General features: G+C 37.3%; 1 protein-coding gene across 1 annotated transcript in view; it reads left to right on the forward strand.

Moving 5' to 3' along the window:
* Positions 1 to 23,972, forward strand: part of AQP3 (aquaporin 3 (Gill blood group)) — a 60,513-nt gene that overhangs the window by 15,177 nt on the left and 21,364 nt on the right. The gene's annotated exons all lie outside the window — the stretch shown is intronic.

A 23,972-nucleotide genomic window follows, 5' to 3' on the forward strand; every position in this document is an offset into this window, starting at 1 on the left:
TGTTTATATACGAAGCAAAACTGTTGCAAAATTACATTTATTCAAGAATTATTATGTAATTTCTATGATCTATAACTAATGGTGTATATAATCAGCAGTGTCTGTATTATATTCAACTTGGATACTAGAATATTAATTTATGATTACAATGTAGTGTTCATTATACATTATGACATTTTACATTGCATATATCATGAATTGGCTTTCATTGTTTGGTGTCCTCTTGGTTTTATACTTTTGAGATGTGATTTATGGTCTGTATGCGCTGATCCATAAATATCATGGTTTATAATCATATTAGAGCCACCACTTACTCCTTTAAGAAATAAAACTTTGTTTTATAAGGCAGTATATAGTTTTATAATGTCTCTGTCAGTTTATTGTAGTCACAGTATTCTACATTTTAAAAATAATGAGACACTTTTATGGGACAGTTTGGAGACTAAATTTTAAGCCAATCCTGGGAGGTTCTTGTATGAATCTGTTGATGAATACAGTGACTCATTGTGTCCCATTGTCTGGTTTTATGCAACAGAATGTGAGTTGTGTAATAAAGTGGGGTACAGAGGAGGGTCTATAATTAGAAAAATATATACAAATACATTCTAAACTGTAATTTAATACTAGGGGTGATAACTATAATGTTAAAAATAATAATAATCATAGAACATTAGCTTAGAATTAACTGAATCCCAGCTGATGACAAATGTTATCTGACGTAACCCCTTAATGACCAACAATGTACATTGCTGGTCTTTTTATGGGGGTGTATTTTTCAATAGAGCGGTCTCGCCGCCAGCGGTGAGACCATGCTATTTTAGCAAGCATGCAGAAGGGAGGGAGGGTCTAATAGCACGGTCTTACTGCTTACGTCAAGACACGCAATATTATAACCAGACAATCAAGGGGTTAATTATACTTAGTTAATCAATTTCAGGAGAATTAAAGTTTACTATGACCTTATTAGTACTAGAAACCACATCCCTGATCAATGAGCAGGTGGCAAAATAACCAAACAGCTATCTCACAAGCTGTATGTATCTTTTTAGCCCAAAGGTTCCCTGTCCTTAGGGTTGCGATCTGTCCTCACTACTGGTCACTGGTTACAGACTCACAGTGGTTTATGGGGGTCATACAATGCTCCCCGAAAAGCTTTCCCTTACCCCCAACTCTTGATCCCACAATATATATATTTCACAGCTAAGCAATCATTTAATCTGTTCACTGCCAGTAACATAGAATTCAATAGTTTTATCTCTTTAGCCACCAGTAACACTCGGAAATAGAAGTGATTTGACTTCCTTGGCTTCCCCACACTTCTTTCTGCTCTATATTTGTAATGGGTTTAGGCATTGGAGGCTTTTTACATTTATCTTACACTATATTACTTTTTACATTTATCTTACACTATTTTACAGTACAGCCTGCTAAGATACTTGACTGTCCAGTATAATACTGTACAGCTGACAACCCCACATGTCCCATATTTTAGTTCATCATTCTGAGCGTCCACCATATCTCTTACATTATTTCTCCTGATTTAAATAACTAACTACTAAATAAATAAATACATGAAAAACAAGCCTCATTTTTACTTACTACTTTCTGATATTGTTGCTAAAAATGCTTTTTATTTTCATGCTTGTGCACGTGCATCACTGTCCAACGACAGAGCTGTAGGAGTTAAGAAATACACATAGCCTGGCTTTATGTGAATGACAGATTATTTTTGAGTAGATCCTTTTAACTGATTAAAAACAAATAATCACTTTTAAAGGGACATTAGACTCAAAAATGAATTCCCCATAAAATGTTAAATTATGAAAACTTTTGTAATACACTGACATTGTTTAATGTTCTTACTTTTCAAATATTGTAGTATTTTCCCTCCCCCTCCAGAGGGAGTGGCATGCAGAACCCTGATACTCGTTCTTGCTGCACAATGATTGGTTGATATGTGATTGAGTTTTTTTATGTCTCTCCCTAATTGGCCACAGCAAAGATAAACAACATTTTTGGCTTTTCAAGGGGTGTGTCTAGGGACTTTAAAATGATGCATAGTTGTTTTTAAGAAAATTACAATTTTAAATAGTTTTAGAACATTTATTTTGTCTGCAGATAGTTTGCAATGCATCAAATAATTCTGATACATAAATAAAACATTGACTTGAATGTCCCTTTAAGGTAGTGTGTAAGCAGATGTTTTTCAGCCTGTAACACAAAACTTACAGACCTGTATGAATTTGTCATTTGTGCTCTAACAATCTGCAGTCGGTGTACAGACAGAGCACATACCTGGTCCCTTGTTGTGCCACCACCGCTGGGGCTACTATGACTTGGTTACCACGAGCTGCTAAGGAGAGAATGAACTACAGGCTAATTACAGCATCTGTAAACTCTATAGACTCTGATTTCTGTATGACTGCAGTGAGCAAAAGGCTATTTTTTATGTGGATCAGGAGCTTATAAGCTCAGGCATTTATTAGCTACTCTTATGTATAAAATACAAATATGTTCTAAAATAAAACAGGTGAGCAGTACAGAAATCCTCTTACTAACACACGACGTATGAGTTCTGTTACTGACAGATGGAACTTAAAGTGATGGTCTGCCAGAAAATGTTTATTGTTTAAAAAGATAGATAATCCCTTTATTATCCATTCCCCAGTTTTGCATAACCAACACTGTTATATTAATATACTTTTTACCTCTGTGATTACCTTGTATCTAAGCCTCTGCAGACTGCCCCCTTATCTCAGTTCTTTTGATAGACATGTGTTTTAGCCAATCAGTGCTGGTTCCTTCATAACTCCATAATGTGAGTGAGCACAATGCTATCTATATGGCCCACATGAACTACTGTTGTCTAGCTGTGAAAAGCTAATAAAATAAACTGAGATCAGAGGCTTAAAAACAATCAGACATATAGATGTTTAAAGGATATAATGTATATTAATATAATAATGTTGTATTAATAATACTGATTGCTGGCCACTAGTGTGTGGCAATGTGATTGTAACTAGATTATGCAATCAGTATGCTGACACATTGCCAGCTGTATGAGCGAGACAGGCAATTCAATCAGTCGTTCTGACTTCCAACAATGGAAAGGTTTGTTATAAGCTCATTGAAATACCTGAAGGGCCATTGTTTTCATATCAGCAGCACTATGTAAACACAAGGCTTTATAAGAGAATTAAACACACAGGGCCAAGATACGGTTCAAACGCCATCAATAATCGCTAATGAGTTTAGCTCTGAATGTTCAGTAGCAGAATAATTAAAGGGACATTAAACCCAACATTTTTCTTTCATGATTCAGACAGAGAATACAATTTTAAACAACATTCCAATTTACTTCTATTATCTAATTTGCTTCATTCTTTAGATATCCTTTGTTAAAGAAATAGCAATGCACATGGGTGAGCCAATCACATGAGGCAAATTTGTGCAGCCACCAATCAAAAGCTACTGAGCCTATCTAGATATGCTTTTCAGGAAATAATATCAAGAGAATGAAGCAAATTAGATAATAGAAGTAATTTGGAAAGTAGTTTAAAATGCTATGCTCTATCTGAATCTTGAAAGAAAAACATTGGGTTTAATATCCCTTTAATTACATCTGGCAGAAACAATCCAGAGCTGGTTACTAGTGCTACAGTGGTTATGGACAATACAGTTACTGAATAAGCAAAATATATTTATTAAATGGAGATATTTTTATTTCATGAAGGATGAAGAGACGCTATTTATTATACGTATGAAATATCATATCATGTTATATATGGATGTGAGGTCATTTTAAACGTGAACATAAATTATCTTAATCTGAAGGTGCATAAAATGTACAGCTCATCCTGTAATGTTCAGTCAATGCTCATTGGTGCATAAAGATAACTTTTGTATCAGTGCTCATTGGCTGACATAGAATACTGTCTGTGCTGTGTTAGTGCTCATTGACTGACATAGAATACTGTCTGTGCTGTGTTAGTGCTCATTGGCTGACATAGAATACTGTCTGTGCTGTGTTAGTGCTCATTGGCTGACATAGAATACTGTCTGTGCTGTGTTAGTGCTCATTGGCTGACATAGAATACTGTGTGTGCTGTTTTAGTGCTCATTGGCTGACATAGAATACTGTCTGTGCTGTGTTAGTGCTCATTGGCTGACATAGAATACTGTCTTTGCTGTGTTAGTGCTCATTGGCTGACATAGAATACTGTCTGTGCTGTGTTAGTGCTCATTGGCTGACGTAGAATACTGTCTGTGCTGTGTTAGTGCTCATTGGCTGACATAGAATACTGTCTGTGCTGTGTTAGTGCTCATTGGCTGACATAGAATACTGTCTGTGCTGTGTTAGTGCTCATTGGCTGACATAGAATACTGTCTGTGCTGTGTTAGTGCTCATTGGCTGACATAAAATACTGTCTGTGCTGTGTTAGTGCTCATTGGCTGACATAGAATACTGTCTGTGCTGTGTTAGTGCTCATTGGCTGACAAAAAATACTGTCAATGTTATTTTATGGCTTGTTGGCTGTCTGGGACATCTGCCACTGATGTATTAGTTATTATTGACTGACAAGGACATTTGCCACTGGTAATTAGCTCCTATTAACAGATAGGGACAATTGTCACTATTACATAATGCTTTACGGAGCACACAACTCAACAGGCCTGAGGGAAAAAAAAAATCTAGGTTTATTCATCAATGGATCATTGGTGGTGAATATAAAGAAAGTGGGCCAAAATATTTCCTTATGTGAGGGAAATCCAGAGAAATAGGGAGCTAAGCTTTAAACTACATTTGGATGAAGGCTGTTGGAGCATTTAGAGAAGAGCAGACAATTACTGACATTCTGTTGCAGGAGTGCGCCATAGATTAATGATTAACCAAAGTGATAGAAGACCCAAAATGGCTACCTATTGGGAGACGGGAATGATATAATAAGTGAGATGTACAGAGCTATGGGTCCATCCATCAGCCAATCACAGACTCATGTATGTATACACTGTGAACTTTTGCACATGCTCAGTAGTAGCTGGTGCCTCAGAAAGTGTGCTTATAAAAATACTGTGCACAATTTGATAAAGAAAGTAAATTAGAAAGTCTCTGAAAACTGCATGCTTGAATCATATAAGTTTAATTTTAACTTTAGTGTCCCTTTAAAAGTTCATGTCCACCTGGATAGATACATAAATTAAAATCTGTTTGTAAAACGCATAGGTACATAAATATATTTCTAAATATGTTTTATGCAATATCATCGCATGTTCCCACAAAAAGGTGTCTGCACAATAAGACAAGTGCAAGGACGGTTAATGTAACGTGCTCTTTGCAATTCTCAAGACAAGGTCTCCAGTAACCTTTGTTGCAGCTGTTAACATCAACAACAAAAATTCATGTTATGGAAAGGTTGCAAATAAATTCCTTTGCATGTAAATGGGCACATAATACTGAATGTTATTTAATCCCATTGCTGTCCTCGAACCTGGGTTTACACTTACCCCTGTGTTGGCAGACACGCTTCTGTTATTTTTAACCCTGTGTTGGCAGACACGTTTCTGTTATTTGTTATATTCACAAGAACTATGCCACACCAGCAAATGTTTTTTTTACAGACTAAAGATCAAAATTTGTATTTCTGAACAGGACACCAGAATCAGAAGTGTCATACCCATGTAGCTGCAAATCACGGTCTATGTTCTACTCAGGACTACCTTTGCAATTTACCTGGTACAGCATTCTGTATTGGCTCTTTAATATTCACAAACAAAATATTCTTACTTTGCAGCTTAATATATTTATTTTATTATATGATGCATATGCATGTATCAATTAGGTGGATAAAAAATCAGCCCTAAAGCAAGATGTATCAATCTACAGGATGTTGTAATCTATGCCACATTTGATCTCAGATTTTGGGGTGCATTTGTGCCTCATATTTAACATTGTACAAAGGAATGCTTGTGCAATGCGGCCCCCCTACCCTCACGCAACCAATTGCGAGAGAGCAGGGCTTGTCAATCATCCCGGTCGAATGAATCCGAGTGATTTTCATCTGCCAAATCCAAATTGACTAAAAGGTTTATATAGCAGCGGTTTAAACTGCTGCTTCATAAATATCAGTTGCAATCAGGACATTTGCCTCATGATCTTGTCCTAAGCATCTGGGGCACTGAGCAATATTTATCATCAAGTGAAAACGTTCTCAGGTCTCACAATATTCAGTTAATATATTTATTAGGCTCCACCACGTTTGTGTTCTGCTTCACACACAATGTAATACAATGCAATTGTCTATCATTAACATAAGATAACCTTAAAGGGGCAGGAAACCCCGACATTTTCTTTCATGATTTGGATAGAACGTACAATTTTAAACAACTTTCTAATTTACTTCCATTATCAAATTTGCTTATCTCTCTTGGTATCCTTTGCTGAAGGAACAGCATTGCACTACTGGCAGCAAGATGAACACATCTAGTCAGCCAATCACAAGAGACAAATGTGTGCAGGGACCAATTAGCAGCAGCTCCCACTAGTGTAGGATATGTCCGTATTCTTTTTCGACAAGGGTTTCCAAGAGAACAAAGCACATTTGAAAATAGAAGTGAATTTAAAAGTGTCATAAAATTGCATGCACGTTTAATTTTTACTTTCCTATACCTTTAAAGTGGTTTCAATAAGATAAATAATACAAAGAAGTAACAGCACCACCTAATCCATAAAAAGTTTTTTCATCTCCAAAACCCATTAGAAAAGACAATGTTTTGAGATTTAACCCTTAGATATGTTGGTTTAAGTCCTGGAACATCTTTCTATGGGTTTTGGAGAATAAAGAAGCTTTTTTTTTTATGGAGTAGGTTTTGTTGTTACTCATTTGCACTATTTGTGTATTAATTGGGGAGAGTAATGCAGGAGCTCAGGTAACTTGTACACCGCAAATCACAGGTGCAGAAAGATCTTTTGGAAAACTGTTATAGCATAAAGAAGTCCATATCACACCTATTTTTCTGCATTAGAAGCTTGCCGCTTGTTGTCATATTTACAGACACATGCTACAGTTATAGTTCCGCTAGTATCAAACCATTTAGTATATACATTATTGTATGTTTAATCAATTACTCTTAGAGGTAGATTTATCATTTAGCGGACAGGTTCCCGTCTGCTTTTCATCTCATATTGTGGAGTGTATCTGCTCCCTGTTTTTATCTCTCCAATTGCGTGATGGGGTGATTTTTATCTGTCAACTCTGAATTGGCTTAGAGGGTTTAGGAATCAGCATTTTTTTTTAATGAAATAATTTTTTATTGAGGTTTTTATAATACACATCATAATATACATATATGAGTATGACAATACAGGAAGTTAGGTTATTTCTCTAGGTAACATCAGTGAATATGTGAATGACAGTGATTTGGTTGGAGAAGAATATGTTATCAGAGAGTGTAGTTGAGAAAACAGTAAACCTTACTTATTAGTGAAACCTCTGCTTCTTAGTTGTAGACATACAGTAAAATGAGCAACATCCTCAGCTTAAGGTGAACAAAGATAACAGTGTAGTCTCTAAATAAACTATAAGTCTAAATAAAAACAAGTATATAGAAATATGAAACCTCGTTTTCTTTAGCATATGTTCCTCATATGGTTAAAGGGCCAATCTAGGACATTGCTAGACTTGTGATATAGGATAGAAGAATAATAACAATGGTAGTAGCCCCTTTTGGGCCTTAGCATATGTATGTATATATATATATATATATATATATATACATATATATATATATATATAGTTACAGGCAAGAGATGCTCTATTATGGTGATATTGAAAGGCTTTAAAATAGGCTATATTATGTTATGGGCTTAGTAGATCTATATGGAATCAGCACCCCAGTGTATTCTTTTATTTGGGAATATGGGCTGCCATAAAGTAACAATCCTTAGGATAAACTAGTGGATATTAAGAACCAATATTGAATGCAGAAGGGTTGTGATGATGCATGCTAACTTATGTAGTATTTGCCATAACAATCTGGGTCAGGACACACCACACATACGGGGGACGCTAAGGAAAAGTCAGGATTCTTTATGTCTATAGATGGGACTCTAATACTGGTTAACCCCCGAGCTGTAATAAATCGATAATATGAATACCCTTTAGCTGGTCTACCTCACTCCTCTTTAGAGAAATGTTATGCTGTCTCGGCCGCCGGCAGCACCAACACTCTAGTTAATTATGTCGGTAAGGGGGTGAGGACCCCATGTGGGTCTTGTTACATATAAATACTGAATTCTAATTGGGTATGGATATGCGTTAAGACAAGTATATCTATATTCCATTTCTAAGAAGATGGCATGTTTCTGGGGTGAGTGATGCTGGCATGTCAAAAGAAAAATAATCTTATGTTGCTCTATATATGTGTAGTATCCAGACCCAAATGTGTGGAGCTTCCAACACTTTAGAGCTCTATTGGATATGTAAACAAATGGAACCTTTATAATAAAAACAGTAAGAAAATAGCACATAGCAATAACAAACCAAAGACAAAGCTCAAGTGGGCTATGTAAATATTCAACTTCCGCCATTGGCATATTATTAATAATACTTAAAAAACATATTATGGAGAGGGAGTTATAAGAACTAACGAGGAATAAGTGAGAACATTTTAACCCACTCCAGACTTATAGCAATCTGAGGAGTAGATAGTAGTTATAGTCACGCCTCTCCTATGCGAGTAGGGAGACAGCTATTCCCTCAATGAGGGGACCGTCCAGTCTTGAATCATCCAGTGTAAGGACACATGAAAAGCATTTTGTCCGTCTTCTACTGATGTCTGCGGGGAGAAAGTGGAGTAGCCCTTAGGGTCGTTTATGTCTTTAGTCGGGATGGTCTCAAGCAGACTATAAAAAGCAATCTCAGAGCAAGGATTACCAGTGTAAAGCGGTTCCAGTCCTTTATATGGTGCATCATGATCCCTAGACTCATCTCTTCCACTTGCAGACTTGGTCTTTGTGTTGTGGTACTGTTAGTGTAATTTGTGGTAATTGTTTGGCTTGTTCCATCACTTCAAGTAGACTCTGTTTAAGATCTGCAAAGTGCATCTCTATATGCTAATACTGTCACAGTCTCACAGTCAAAAGTTCTCTGCTTACATTTATTTGTGAGAAACTGTGCCCGACCGTGCCGGTATCATGTGACATGCCAAGCTAGTGCCATATGCTGTTTTAGGTGTGTACTGTGCAGCACTGATTGCTAAGACCTAACTCGGCATCCAGCCAATCCCACTGCATCAGAAAAAACTCACAGTGGAGGAATTTATATATTTATTTACTTATTAGTACTGCTTAGGTCCAGTTTCACATATTGCAATTTATTTCATATTTTTTTTTAAATGATTAGCCCAGCAATTGATTTAGTTGTTTTTCGGGATGTTGGGGTGGAGAGCGAGATTGCATGGTGGGGCCCAAGAAAATGTTTGCCCAGGGTCCAGTCAATATTAAAGACTGCCCTGCCTGTGATGGCCGCTCGGTGCTTCACTTGATCAGGAGTGTTGCAACGTAACTCCCGCTCGTCAAAATCTCTCAGATGCTGAAACCCTGAGATCACTATAGTTTATAGATGAAGTTTTAGTAGGTATTTTAGTAGGGATCTCAGTGGAAACAAGTATATTGTGGCTGCAAGCGGGAGCTATTAGAAGACGCGTCTGTTCTTTCCAAAGGCTAGCTCCGCCCCCCCAGGAATCAGCAGTTTAAACCGCTGCTTCATAAATATCAGTTGCATGCCTGCAACCGATCGGCGCATTCACCTCATAATAAAGAAACCCCTTGGTGTCTTTTTTACATGAGCAGAGTAATTCTAAGTTAAAGGGACAGTCTACATCAGAATCTTTATTGTTTAAAAAGATAGATAATCGCTTTATTACCCATTCCCCAGTTTTGCATAACCAGCACAGTTATATTAATACACTTTTTACCTCTGTGACTACCTTGTATCTAAGCCTCTGTAGACTGCCCCCTTATTTCAGTTCTTTTGACAGACTTGCATTTTAGCCAATCAGTGCTGACTCCTAGGTAACTCGACTGGAGTGAGCACAATATTATCTATATGGCACACATGAACTAACGTCCTCTACGCTCTAGTCGTAAAAAACTGTAAAAATGCATTCAGATGTGAGGCGGCCATCAAGGGCTATGAAATTAGCATATGAGCCTCTAGGTTTAGCTTACAACTAAGAATACTAAGAAAACAAAGCAAAATTGAAGATAAAAGTAAATTGGAAAGTTGTTTAAAAGGACATGCTCTATCTGAATCAAGAAAGTGTATTTTGGACTAGACTGTCCCTTTAATAATATTGCAAAATGTAGATAAAATCTTTCGGAAATCAATCTGAATTTTTTCTTCATCCAATTCCTTCATCAATGTAATTTGTTTATAAGCGGCAGTGCCTGCTAACACGTAATGCTGCTTCCATCTCTAAAATATTTACTTACAGTATGTTTTAGCTTAATACAAAATTGCATTTGTAAATCTTAGTTAAAATGGACATAGATTTAAAAATGAAACTTTTATGATTCAGATAGAGCATGCTATTGTTAATTTACTTTTAGTATTAAATGTATTTCTGTCTCTTGGTATCCTTTGTTGAAAGACATACCTAGGTAGGTTCAGGAGCAGCAATATATTACTGGGAACTAACTGGTGATTGGTGGCTGCACATATGTCTCTTGCCATTGGCTCAGCATATATATTCAGCTAGCTCCCAGTAGTGCATTGCTGCTCTAGAACTGTAATGGTAAAACACAGTTATGTGCTACAGTTCAATCATAAAGTGTTTGTTTTGTACTTTTCTGACCCTATAAATGACTTTTTCAGGTACATTAACAAGGCAAGAACTGAGATGTCTATTATGCATATATGAAACAGTTCAGCAATATAGATCATATTCTTACTACTATTAATAGTGCCAGAGTGACAGCCCAGACCAGTAATGATACTCAAAGAACAGTGACTTAAAGGGACATGATTCAGACAGATCATATAGTTTTAAACAAATTTCCAATTTACTTCTGTTATCTAATTTGCTTCATTCTCTTGGTATCCTTTGCTGAAGCAACTGCAGTGCACATGAGTACGCCAATAAAACCAAGTATATAAGTGCAGCCACCAATCAACAGCCTCTTGGCCTACCTAGGTATGCTTTTCAACAAAGGATACAAAATAAAATAAACAAATTAGATAATAGTAGTAAATTGGGAATATTCTTAAAATTGTATTGTCTATCTGAATCATGAAAGAAACATTTTGGGTTTTATGTCCCTTTAAGAGGACACTTTACTCATCCATATGAAAAGCAGTATCTAAACATGGTGACTGTAGCTCCTCCAAGTAATTTCACAGGTTCACCATAAAGATCCCAATCCAACTCACTATGCTGTGAGAGCTACACATATGAACAAATAAAATACAACATAAAGATTGGAATTGCATGAAGTCACCACTATATATACACTGGGATATAGTGCTTTACATTAAATATAAATCATTTCCACATTAAATAACAGCTATAACAAAAACAATAACTCCTCAAATGTGAGGCTAATAATTTTCACTCTTTGGCTTATTGTAGCAGCATCAATATAAGAAATGAGATAGAAAACTTACTTTATTGGCTGCTTCATACTAAAGGGAGAACTGGTTTCTTCTTACATTTCTTCCAAACTCAGGTAAAATAAATAACTCTTTAAAAAAACACTGCATGGTTCACTATGTTTATTTCACAAGGAGAAACCTTCATAATAAGTGTCCCCACTGCCACTCTCTCCACCTATGTGGTTCTGCAACAAGTGTGCACTAAGTATTTAAATAATACATACAATATAGGGAAACATAATAAACACATTTAAACTGCTGCCTGATCAGTCAGTCACAGTGAGATTTTATTTGCCAAAATATAAAGTAAAAGCTGTTTTAAGTTCAAACTGACATCAGTATCTGATGTACACTTCCTAATATTGTTCATTAACTTATAGGTATTTCCTACTGACGATTAGTAGGAAGTGACTATCAGTTAATGAGCATTAGCAGGAAGTACCTATCAGCCAAAGGCGATTAGCAGAAAGTACCTCTCAGCCAATAAGGATTAGGATAAAGTGTCTATCAATCAATGAGCATAAGCAGGAAGGGCCGATCAACCAATTAGCATTAGCAGGAAGTTCTCAGCCAATAAGGATTAGGATAAAGTGTCTATCAATCAATGAGCATAAGCAGGAAGTGCCTATCAACCAATGAGCATAAAAAGGAAGTGCCTATCAACCAATGAGCATTAGCAGGAAGTTCTCAGCCAATAAGGATTAGGATAAAGTGTCTATCAATCAATGAGCATAAGCAGAAAGTGCCTATCAACCAATGAGCATTAGCAGGAAGTTCCCCCCTCAGCCAATTGTCTCTCCTACTACATCTATTTTCTATTGGAGCTGCTCTAACATTACAGATGCAGGGGTCGATCCGATATAAAGCGTCGCCCGCAAAAGCCGGCGACGCCAATATTTGCGCGGATTTGGTATCACATATACGGCGTAACCTAGAAGTTACGCGCGTATATTTCTGCCGTCGCCCGCAGTTTTTTGGGCCATAGGCAGGTATACCAAACCTGCGCAGTTTGGTATCCAATATGCAGCGTAAGGACTTACGTGGCGAAAATGGAGAAAACTTACTCCATTTTCACCTCGCCACAAAAAGCAGCCGTAAGAAGCCTTACGCTGACTATTGGAGCCCCGTAACTCCCTAACGCATGCGCAATGTCTATCTCCCTGTCAACCGCGATCTGCTAAAATAAACCTAACACCTAACGCATGCGCAATGTCTATCTCCCTGTCAACCGCGATCTGCTAAAATAAACCTAACACCTAACGCATGCGCAATGTCTATCTACCTGTCAACCGCGATCCCCCCCCCCCCCGAAATCCCTAATAAAGTTATTACCCCCTAAACCGCCGCTCCCGGACCCCGCCGCCATCTACATAAACTAACCCCCTACTGTGAGCCTCTAAAACCGCCGCCATCTACCTTATCTATCCCCTAATCTGACCCCTTACACCGCCGCCACCTATATAAAAATGATTAACCCCTAATGTAAGCCCCTTACACCGCCGCCATCTCTATTAAAATGATTAACCCCTAATTTAATCTACCTACCCCGCCGCCAGCTATATTATCTATATTAACCCTAAGTATATTATAGTTAATATAGGTATTACATTATATATATTAACTATATTAACCCTAATTATATTAGGGTTAATATAGTTAATATAGTTACTATAGTATTTATATTAACTATATTAACTCTATCTAACCCTAACTAAATTTATATTAAATTAATCTAATTCATTTATAAACTAAAATATTCCTATTTAAATCTAAATACTTACCTATAAAATAAACCATAAGATAGCTACAATATAATTAATAATTACATTGTAGCTATGTTAGGGTTAATATTTATTTTACAGGTAAATTGTTAATTATTTTAACTAGGTATAATAGATATTAAATAGTTATTAACTATTTAATATCTACCTAGTTAAAATAATTACCCAATTACCTGTAAAATAAATCCTAACCTAAGTTACAAATACACCTACACTATCAATAAATTTAATAAACTACTAACATCTATCTAAAAATACAATTAAATTAACTAAACTAAATTACAAAAACAAACAAACACTAAATTACAAAAAATAAAAAAAAGATTACAAGATATTTAAGCTAATTACACCTATTCTAAGCCCCCTAATAAAATAATAAACCCCCAAAATAAAAAAAATTCCCTGCCCTATTCTAAATTCAACAAATTTCAAAGCTCTTTACCTTACCAGCCCTTAAAAGGGCCTTTTGTGGGGCATGCCCCAAAGAATTCAGCTCTTTTGCATACAAGAAATACAATACCCCCCCCCCCCCATTACAACCCACCACCCACATACCCCTATTCTAAACCCACCCAAACCCCCCTTAAAAAAAGCCTAACACTACCCCCCTGAAGATCTCCCTACCTTGTCTTCACCACACCGGGCCGAACTCCTGATCCGATCCGGGCGATGTCTTCCTCCAAGCGGCAAAGAAGAATTCTTCCTCCGGCGATGTCTTCCTCCAAGCGGCAAAGAAGAATTCTTCCTCGGCGACGTCTTCCTCCAAGCGGCAGCAAAGTCTTCATTCTTCCGGCGGCATCTTCAATCTTCTTTCTTCGCTCCGCCGCCGCGGAGCATCCATCCCGGCCGACTGCTGAACTTGGAATGATGTACCTTTAAATGACGTCATCCAAGATGGCGTCCGCCGAATTCCGATTGGCTGATAGGATTCTATCAGCCAATCGGAATTAAGTTAAAAAAATCTGATTGGCTGATTGAATCAGCCAATCAGATTCAAGTTCAATCCGATTGGCTGATCCAATCAGCCAATCAGATTGAGCTCGCATTCTATTGGCTGTTCCGATCAGCCAATAGAATGCGAGCTCAATCCGATTGGCTGATTGGAGCGAAGAAAGAAGATTGAAGATGCCGCCGGAAGAATGAAGACTTTGCTGCCGCTTGGAGGAAGACGTCGCCGGAGGAAGAATTCTTCTTTGCCGCTTGGAGGAAGACATCGCCCGGATCGGATCAGGAGTTCGGCCCGGTGTGGTGAAGACAAGGTAGGGAGATCTTCAGGGGGGTAGTGTTAGGCTTTTTTAAGGGGGGTTTGGGTGGGTTTAGAATAGGGGTATGTGGGTGGTGGGTTGTAATGGGGGGGGGGGTATTGTATTTCTTGTATGCAAAAGAGCTGAATTCTTTGGGGCATGCCCCACAAAAGGCCCTTTTAAGGGCTGGTAAGGTAAAGAGCTTTGAAATTTGTTGAATTTAGAATAGGGCAGGGAAATTTTTTTATTTTGGGGGCTTAGAATAGGTGTAATTAGCTTAAATATCTTGTAATCTTTTTTTTATTTTTTGTAATTTAGTGTTTGTTTTTTTTTGTAATTTAGTTTAGTTAATTTAATTGTATTTTTAGATAGATGTTAGTAGTTTATTAAATTTATTGATAGTGTAGGTGTATTTGTAACTTAGGTTAGGATTTATTTTACAGGTAATTGGGTAATTATTTTAACTAGGTAGATATTAAATAGTTAATAACTATTTAATATCTATTATACCTAGTTAAAATAATTAACAATTTACCTGTAAAATAAATATTAACCCTAACATAGCTACAATGTAATTATTAATTATATTGTAGCTATCTTATGGTTTATTTTATAGGTAAGTATTTAGATTTAAATAGGAATATTTTAGTTTATAAATGAATTAGATTAATTTAATATAAATTTAGTTAGGGTTAGATAGAGTTAATATAGTTAATATAAATACTATAGTAACTATATTAACTATATTAACCCTAATATAATTAGGGTTAATATAGTTAATATATATAATGTAATACCTATATTAACTATAATATACTTAGGGTTAATATAGATAATATAGCTGGCGGCAGGGTAGGTAGATTAAATTAGGGGTTAATCATTTTAATAGAGATGGCGGCGGTGTAAGGGGCTTAGATTAGGGGTTAATAATTTTAATATAGATGGCGGCGGTGTTAAGGGCTCACTTTAGGGGGTTATAGATATAATATAGCTGGCGGCGGGGTACGGGAGCGGCGGTTTAGGGGTTAATAACTTTATTAGGTTGCGGCGGGGTAAAGGAGCGGCGGTTTAGGGGTTAATAGCTTTTTTATTGTTAGGCTAGTGAGGGGGGATAGCGGATAGAGGGTTAGACAGTGCGGGCTATGTTAGGGAGGCGTGTTAGACAGTGCGGGCTATGTTAGGGAGGCGTGTTAGACAGTGCGGGTGTTTTAGACTTTAGTCAGGTTTTATAGGCGCCGGCAGATTCTAACGTGGCGCAAGTCACTGGCGACGCCAGAAATTTGTACTTACGCAGATTTCTGGACATCGCTGGTTTGTGAGACTTACGGCACGTTAGCATCTGACGGCGACCTATATGGGATGGCTCGAGTTGCGAGCTGAAACTGCGGGCGACGCCGGTTCCCTCGCTTGCGCCGCAAACTGCGATCGATATCGGATCGCGCCCGCAATATTTGAATTGTGTTGCTTTTATGTACAGGAGGATGTTGCCCTTGTACTGCAAATTTTAGGTGTTGGTGTCACAGCAGACCCTTCATAAACAGCTTTTATCCAGCCTAAAACTCATTGCAGAGGATCAAAAATGAAAAATCACCCTAATTTTTAAAGGGAAGCTATAAAATTAGATTTTTCTTAATGTGTTCTAAATTACTTCTTATCCCTACTACAGAGTATTAAATGTATGGGAACATTTTCTTATTTTTTATTTGAAATAGCTGATTTTGCTCATTAAAAACATCACCCAGTATTCTCCAAGACATGCCCATAGCAATGAGCTGAGCCTGCAACTACAGCAGACTTGCTAATCTTATCTATGTTAGATATTGACTTGCTAATACATACACACAAATGTAGAAAGTATTTTAAATGCTTTTTGTATTTATGCTTGTAATGGTATGTCCCGTCCACCAGTAGATGTAGCATTTATCAGCCAATGAGGAACTGATTCCTGAGGACAAGCTATGCACAGACATTTCCTATTTATTTTAATATAATTTTAAACAGTTTATTATTCATACTAGTCCTAAAGCCTGTTCACACGGGCCATTTTTTGCAGTACAGCGGTCCCACCCCTTGCGCGCTCTCCCTCCCCCTCTCTTTTGCTCTCTCTCTCTCTCCATCTCTCTCTCTCTCCATCTCTCTCTCTCTCTCTCTCTCTCTCTCTCCATCTCTCTCCATCTCTCATCATCTCTCTCCATCTCTCTCTCTCTCTCTCCCCCTCTCTTTCTCTCCCCCTCTTTCTATCTCTCCCCCTCTCTAGCTCTCTCCCCACCCAGCCACGCCCCCTTCACGCCCGACCATGCCCCTTCACTCCTGGCCATGCCCACTTCTACCCCCCCTCTCTCTCTCCCCCCCTCTCTTCTTTTGCTCTCTCCCCCTTTTCTTTTGCTCTCTCTCCCTTTTCTTTTTCTCTCTCCCCCTTTTCTTTTGCTCTCTCTCTTTCCCCCTTTTTTTTTCTCTCTCTCTTTCCCCCTCTTTTGCTCTCTCTCTTTCCCCCTCTTTTGCTCTCTCTCTTTCCCCCTCTTTTGCTCTCTCTCTTTCCCCCTTTTTTGCTCTTTCCCATCTCTTTTGTTCTCTCCCCTTCTTTCTATCTCTCCCCCCTCTCTATCTCTCTCCCCTCTATCTCACGTGCGCGATCACACCCGGCCATGTCCCCTTCACGCCTGGCCACGCTCACGCCCGGCCATGCCCCTCCATGCCCGGCCACGCCCACTTCTGCCCGCACCGCAGATCAGGTAGCAACTCTAAGGCCAGGTGTGTTTGTCCTCGTGCTGTCTCTACTGCCCATGACAGCTTCGGACAAACACACTTGGCCTTTTATATTATAGGATTATATTTAAATATTTTAAATATGTTTATTCGCTTCTCTTTTCTTTCCATGACAAAATATTTAACGTCCACTTAAGTCACACCCATTAAAAAAAAATATTTTCCCTTCTTGCAATGCAGGACCACTAGGTTAGTACTTGATTTGTGTATAATTCCATACTTAAAAGTAATTTAAGTTCATTGTTATCCTGCAACTATTAAGAGCAAGAGCCCTGCACAATATGTTCATATGAAGCTCTGCCCAACAGGATCCTGGCTCAGTATAGCTAATAAAACAGGATCTTCAACATGCAGTGCCAGTAGCCAATAAAACAGATAATTTTACTGTTTAAAGTCACGTTAATTATTTCTGTATCAGCAAAGCATTTTACTTTCTGCAAACAAAGAAGAGTTCTTTATGAAATACAGGCTGCTTCATTAAACATAATCTTGTAGAAAGGTATTGTGAGTGCTCTGCCGTACAAACAATCTGATTTACAATAATGAGATTTATTTAACAGAATAGCATCACATTCTTATTACTGCTACTACATAGCTCAGTATGTCGGATGTGTCCCATTCATTTGCGTGTATCCCATGTCTTTAAAGGGACACTGAACCCAAATTTTGTCTTTTGTGATTCAGATAGAGCATGCAATTTTAAGCAACTTTCTAATTTATTCCTATTATCAATTTTTCTTCGTTCTCTTGCTATCTTTATTTGAAAAAGAAGGCATCTAAGCTTTTTTTTGGTTCAGTACTCTGGACAGCGCTTTTTTATTGGTGGATGAATTTATCCACCAATCAGCAAGGACAACCCAGGTTGTTCACCAAAAATGGGCCGGCATCTAAACTTACATTCTTGCATTTCAAATAAAGATAGCAAGAGAATGAAGACAATTTGATAATAGGAGTAAATTAGAAAGTTGCTTAAAATGTCATGCTCTATCTGAATCAGAAATGAAAAAAATTGGGTTTAGTGTCCCTTTAAGCAGATTGCCCTCTTCATTGTGCTAGTGAGCAGTAGTGAGTTAGTGACAGTTGTCCCATTTGTGATGGTATTTGCACTATAGCTGGCTGATATATGATTGATTTAAAGGGACACTAACACAAAATTTAGCTCCCCATTAAGGCACACATTACAGTGGAGCTAAGAAATATTAGCACTATTGTACATCCCCATCATTAGTGCAGTTTACGCTCTTATAGATTCAGGTTCGCTAACAGACTAAAGAGGGAACACGCAGTACAATTCACATTGGCTATCGCTGGAGCTAGTGCTGCACTAAACTGATGGTTTTTCATGTAACTTTGGGTTATAGTTTTATGAATAATAATGGTTTACTTCAGATCTCAACTCAGGACTTGAAATATGCGCACAATGAGTGTGCTAATAGCGCCCCCTATTTTTCATTACAGAAGCAGCAATACAACAAACAGAAACCAATAGTGCAAATGAAAATACTTACCTGGTCTTAAATGCTTTGTTTGTAAGAACAAATTGCAACATATTGTGTACTATACACAGTGCTGCTGATTCCAGTAAGGAGAGCACACTGCTGATGATTCCCATAGTAAGGAGAGCACACTGCTGATGATTCCCATAGTAAGGAGAGCACACTGCTGAGGATTCCCATAGTAAGGAGAGCACACTGCTGATGATTCCCATAGTAAGGAGAGCACACTCCTGATTCCCATAGTAAGGAGAGCACACTGCTGATGATTCCCATAGTAAGGAGAGCACACTGCTGATGATTCCTATAGGGGAACACACTGCTGATGATTCCTATAGGGGGAGCACACTGCTGATGATTCCCATAGTAAGGAGAGCCCACTGCTGATTATTCCCATAGTAAGGAGAGCACACTGCTGATGATTCCTATAGGGGGAGCACACTGCTGATGATTCCCATAGTAAGGAGAGCACACTGCTGATGATTCCCATAGTAAGGAGAGCACACTGCTGATGATTCCTATAGGGGGAGCACACTGCTGATGATTCCCATAGTAAGGAGAGCACACTGCTGATGATTCCTATAGGGGGAGCACACTGCTGATGATTCCCATAGTAAGATGAGCACACTGCTAATGATTCCTATAGGGGGAGCACACTGCTGATGATTCCTATAGGGGGAGCACACTGCTGATGATTCCCATAGTAAGATGAGCACACTGCTGATGATTCCTATAGGGGAGCACACTGCTAATGATTCCTATAGGGGGAGCACACTGCTGATGATTCCTATAGGGGGAGCACACTGCTGATGATTCCCATAGCAAGGAGAGCACACTGCTGATGATTCCTATAGGGGGAGCACACTGCTGATGTTGATTCCTATAGGGGGAGCACACTGCTGATGATTCCCATAGTAAGGAGAGCACACTGCTGATGATTCCCATAGCAAGGAGAACAAACTGCTGATGATTCCTATAGGGGGAGCACACTGCTGTGATGTTCCTATAGTAAATAACATCAATTGATGGTCATTGTTTTTTGAAATTATATAATATGATATTATTATTGTATCACATGTCTCACAATAATCCAAAGCATTTTCAAGTATCAAAAATATTAATATAGTATTTTATATATATATATATATATATATATATATATATATATATATATTAATAAAATATATAGTTATATAATATATAATATTGAATTCATTAATTAAAAAAGCAATGTCTAATATAATAGATATTGCCAATAATCCTGTTATTTGTGTTCAAAATTTGTGGAGAAACAGTTTTAAAATATGTTTTTTTTTGTGGGTGTGACTGATCTTATGCATCCATAAATTAATAATTATTTTATTTCCCAGCATATTTGTCACACTGTTGTATAAAATCTTTACTGTTACGGAAGGAGCAATAAAGTATCAGAAGCTAATAGTAAAAACCTAAGTACTGGGATTAAAGGAATACATTGTAACCTATTATATACTATATATGTGGCAATACATTTAATTTAGTATTAATTAGTGCAAAGTGCTAATTAAGCTACATATTGTTTGAACAAGCCTAAACTACTGTTTAATTGTTTTGCAATGCCTAGTAAAGTATTACCATAACATTATAAAACAAAGGGTGTATGAAAGGCTGTAAAAAGGAAAATGTATATTATTAAAAGTTTTTTTATTATGTTTAAAACATTTGATTTCGGTTTCAGAAACCAGAATACTCTCGCACAGCCCAAAGTCTGCCACTAACATTATCAAAATTAAACTTTCTTGGATTAGATAGAGCATACGACTTTGAAATACTTTTCAATGTTCTTCTAGTAGCTAATTTGCTTTGTTCTCTTGGAATCATATGTTTTGAGCTAGCTGCGCATACATGTCTGTTGTCATTGGCTCACCAGATGTTTTTATCTCCCAATAGTGCATTGGTCCTCTGGAAGTGACTTTAGTAGCTATGCATTGCACATTTATGTCCATTTAAAGCTAGGGTCAGATGATGCATCAGCTGTGGCTGACACTGCTATACCCCCATGTCACATTTGCCCTTGTATACTTGTGAGGGAGCTTGGCATGATTGTAGGCTTTCTAGTTTTTTCTTCTAGAAGATGTTAAAGGGACATGCTAGAATAAACATTACATGCTCACATTGGTAAGTAGATTTTGCATTACTGACATTTTTCTTTAACAGCCACAAAGGGGTTCAAATCCTATTTAGGAACCTCAAGCATTGCAGTTCCCAAGCAGAAAACTGGTGATTCTTGGCTACTTTAAAATGCTACTCCTGATTGGCTTACTGGTTATGAGCTGCTCGGAAGCGGCAATGCTTGTAGGATTTAAATTTACAGGGCTAGATTACAAGTGGAGCGCTAATTTATCATGCACCCATAAACAGGCAAAGCTGCCTGCTTAGGGAAGCACAATAAATAACCCGCCAATACAAATGGCTGGTTAATGCAACCGTGAGCTTGCGGTAGCAATTAGCGCTCTGAAAATTAACCAGAGATCAGATCTCTGGTTAATTTAAAAAATGTCCCTCAATTGTCCCTAAAATAAACTGTATGGTTCCTGTAATAAAAAATAAATAATTATGAGCATGGTCTATGGAGAATGTGTGTTCCCTCTAAATATATATGTATATGTTTATATACATATATATGTATGTGTTAGAATGTGTATATACACACATAAACTCATAAAAATATATGTATATATTCATATATATTCGCTGCCCATCGCTGCGTCACTTACCCCCTTTACTGCATTATGTTCTCATGCCGTGTTGCACACAGCATGAGAACGAGGCTCCCATTGGAGCCTATGGAAGCTCACTTTCATGAGCGTGCGCTTATATTACTTATATTAGTGGAGCCTAAATATCAAACTTGTGTAAGCGCTCCACTCATAATCTGGAATCTAGAATCAGTGACAATTCAGAGCATGTCATTTTTTATTTAGAAGGACAGAAGCAGTAAAATAAAAAAAAGACCCCCCCCCCCCCCGCATATAAAGAAGCTTACTGAGTGTAATGTTGTTTGTTGAACAATCTTTAGGTTATCTACGGTGTGCATGTAGGCAGTGAGTCAAACGATTCAGCAGATGTGTGTGTGAGATTACAAAATACCTTTATCAAATATGTTTACAGCAGAGTTTCAACAGTGGATGACTCAGTGTAGATATACAGCTGCTATTTTAACAAATATGGAAAAAGCGTCTTGTGCTTTTAAACCAAATATCCTTATTGATTTATAAATACCCTCTAGGTAAAAAGTAATCTTCCTTAAGACTGGCTTTCTCCTTTGTGGCTATCACATAAAATACTTATGATTGCACTATTTAAAAATAAATAAAAACAAAGACGAAAATGTGAATGTGGAATAACATTACATTATAGAAATATAGAAACATAGAATTTGACGATAGATAAGAACCAAAATCTATTGATACAACGTTATTGTTTTTTATAGTCTTATGCATGTCCAAGGCATTGTTTTATTATTTTTCAGTCCCTGAGCCTGATATTCAAAACCTCACAGACATAGAGAGAAATCACTTAAAATATTTTTTTACCTTGCATTGTTATGTAGGAGTCTCTGTTCCACATAAAGAACACAACACAGCAACATAAACATTTATCATGATAACATTTTTGTTTCTAAACTCTTTTTAAGGGTCTCATTGTACCGACGAGGCTGCTTAGATCATCTCATCTGAGTGGCGAGGTTTTGAATATCAGGCCCCCTGTGTTTATCATCCCTGTTGGAAGTTTATTCCATGAACCCACTGCCCTTTCTGTAATAAAATGCTTCCTTACATTTTTCCTGAATCTGCTGCCCTCTAACTTAAGATTGTGACCCCCTATTTTGGTATTTTGCTTTTTTGTGAAAAATGCTTTCAGCTTCCACTTTATGCATCGTGCAAGCAAATATCAGAAAATGTAGCATGTACTGTGATTAATTAGATCTAACTCATTATTGAAAGGACAATATGCTACAAGGACATATTATTTACAAGCCTTGGACAAGCATTGACATCTGTTAAAAACTTCTGAGTGCTAAATATGGCAATACAAAGTGCATGAAATATTATTAGTAGTCAGTTGTGCACCTATTAAAGGGACAGTAAAATCAAAATTAAAAGTTCATGATTCAAATATGGAGTATATAATTTTAAATAACCTTCCAAATGAAATTCTATAATTAAATTTGCTTTGTTCCTTTGATATCCTTTGTTGAAGAGTAAAGTTAGGTAGACTCAGGAACGTGCGTGTATCTTAAGCATTCTTTGTCAGTAGTATTTGTAACTATGTCTAACAGTGCTATAAACATTGTTGCAAACACTGCTGCTAGATGGCTAAAGACACGTACACACTGAGCTTACCTAGGAGTACTCTTTTAGCAACGGATACCAAGAAAAGCAAGAAAACATGATAATAGAAGTAAAATGTAATTTGTTTAAAATGTCATGCTCTATCCATTCTTTTAAATTATAATTTTTACTTTATTGTTCCTTTAAACATTGTTCCTAGCAGCATTTTTACATTTTCTTGAGTATTTAAAAAGCTACTCTAATGTTCATTTAAAAGCTATTTATAATAACAAAATGAAATATATCTTATGGCTGTTAAAGTGTTAATCCTATTTTAATCTGCCGTAATTTCACATAAAGTGCCCAATGTATTAATGGCTGCATGGACACAGTTCTCAACATAAGAACCTGTCTGCACGGCTTTGCAACGAACGGGCAACAGACATGCAAGTTTATAATTTTGTCCCCTTCTCTCACATGACCAATCTCAAGAAGGGGCTGTCAATCACCCTGAGCAAGTGTGTTCGGGGTGATTTCTCTGGCAGGAGAACCACTACTGATAACCGCTACTTCTTACATTGTGGGAAGCAGGCTCACCCATGCAAGCCTGCCCTGCAAGAGCTCAGAAGCAACTTACACTGCTTAATACATTAAGCCCATAGAGTTTGTTTCCTTTGATTATTATTGTTATTGATATCTATTGTTATCTGTCTTACCCGTGTGC

Source organism: Bombina bombina, chromosome 2, assembly GCF_027579735.1.
Source record: "Bombina bombina isolate aBomBom1 chromosome 2, aBomBom1.pri, whole genome shotgun sequence".
Classification (NCBI taxonomy): domain Eukaryota; kingdom Metazoa; phylum Chordata; class Amphibia; order Anura; family Bombinatoridae; genus Bombina; species Bombina bombina.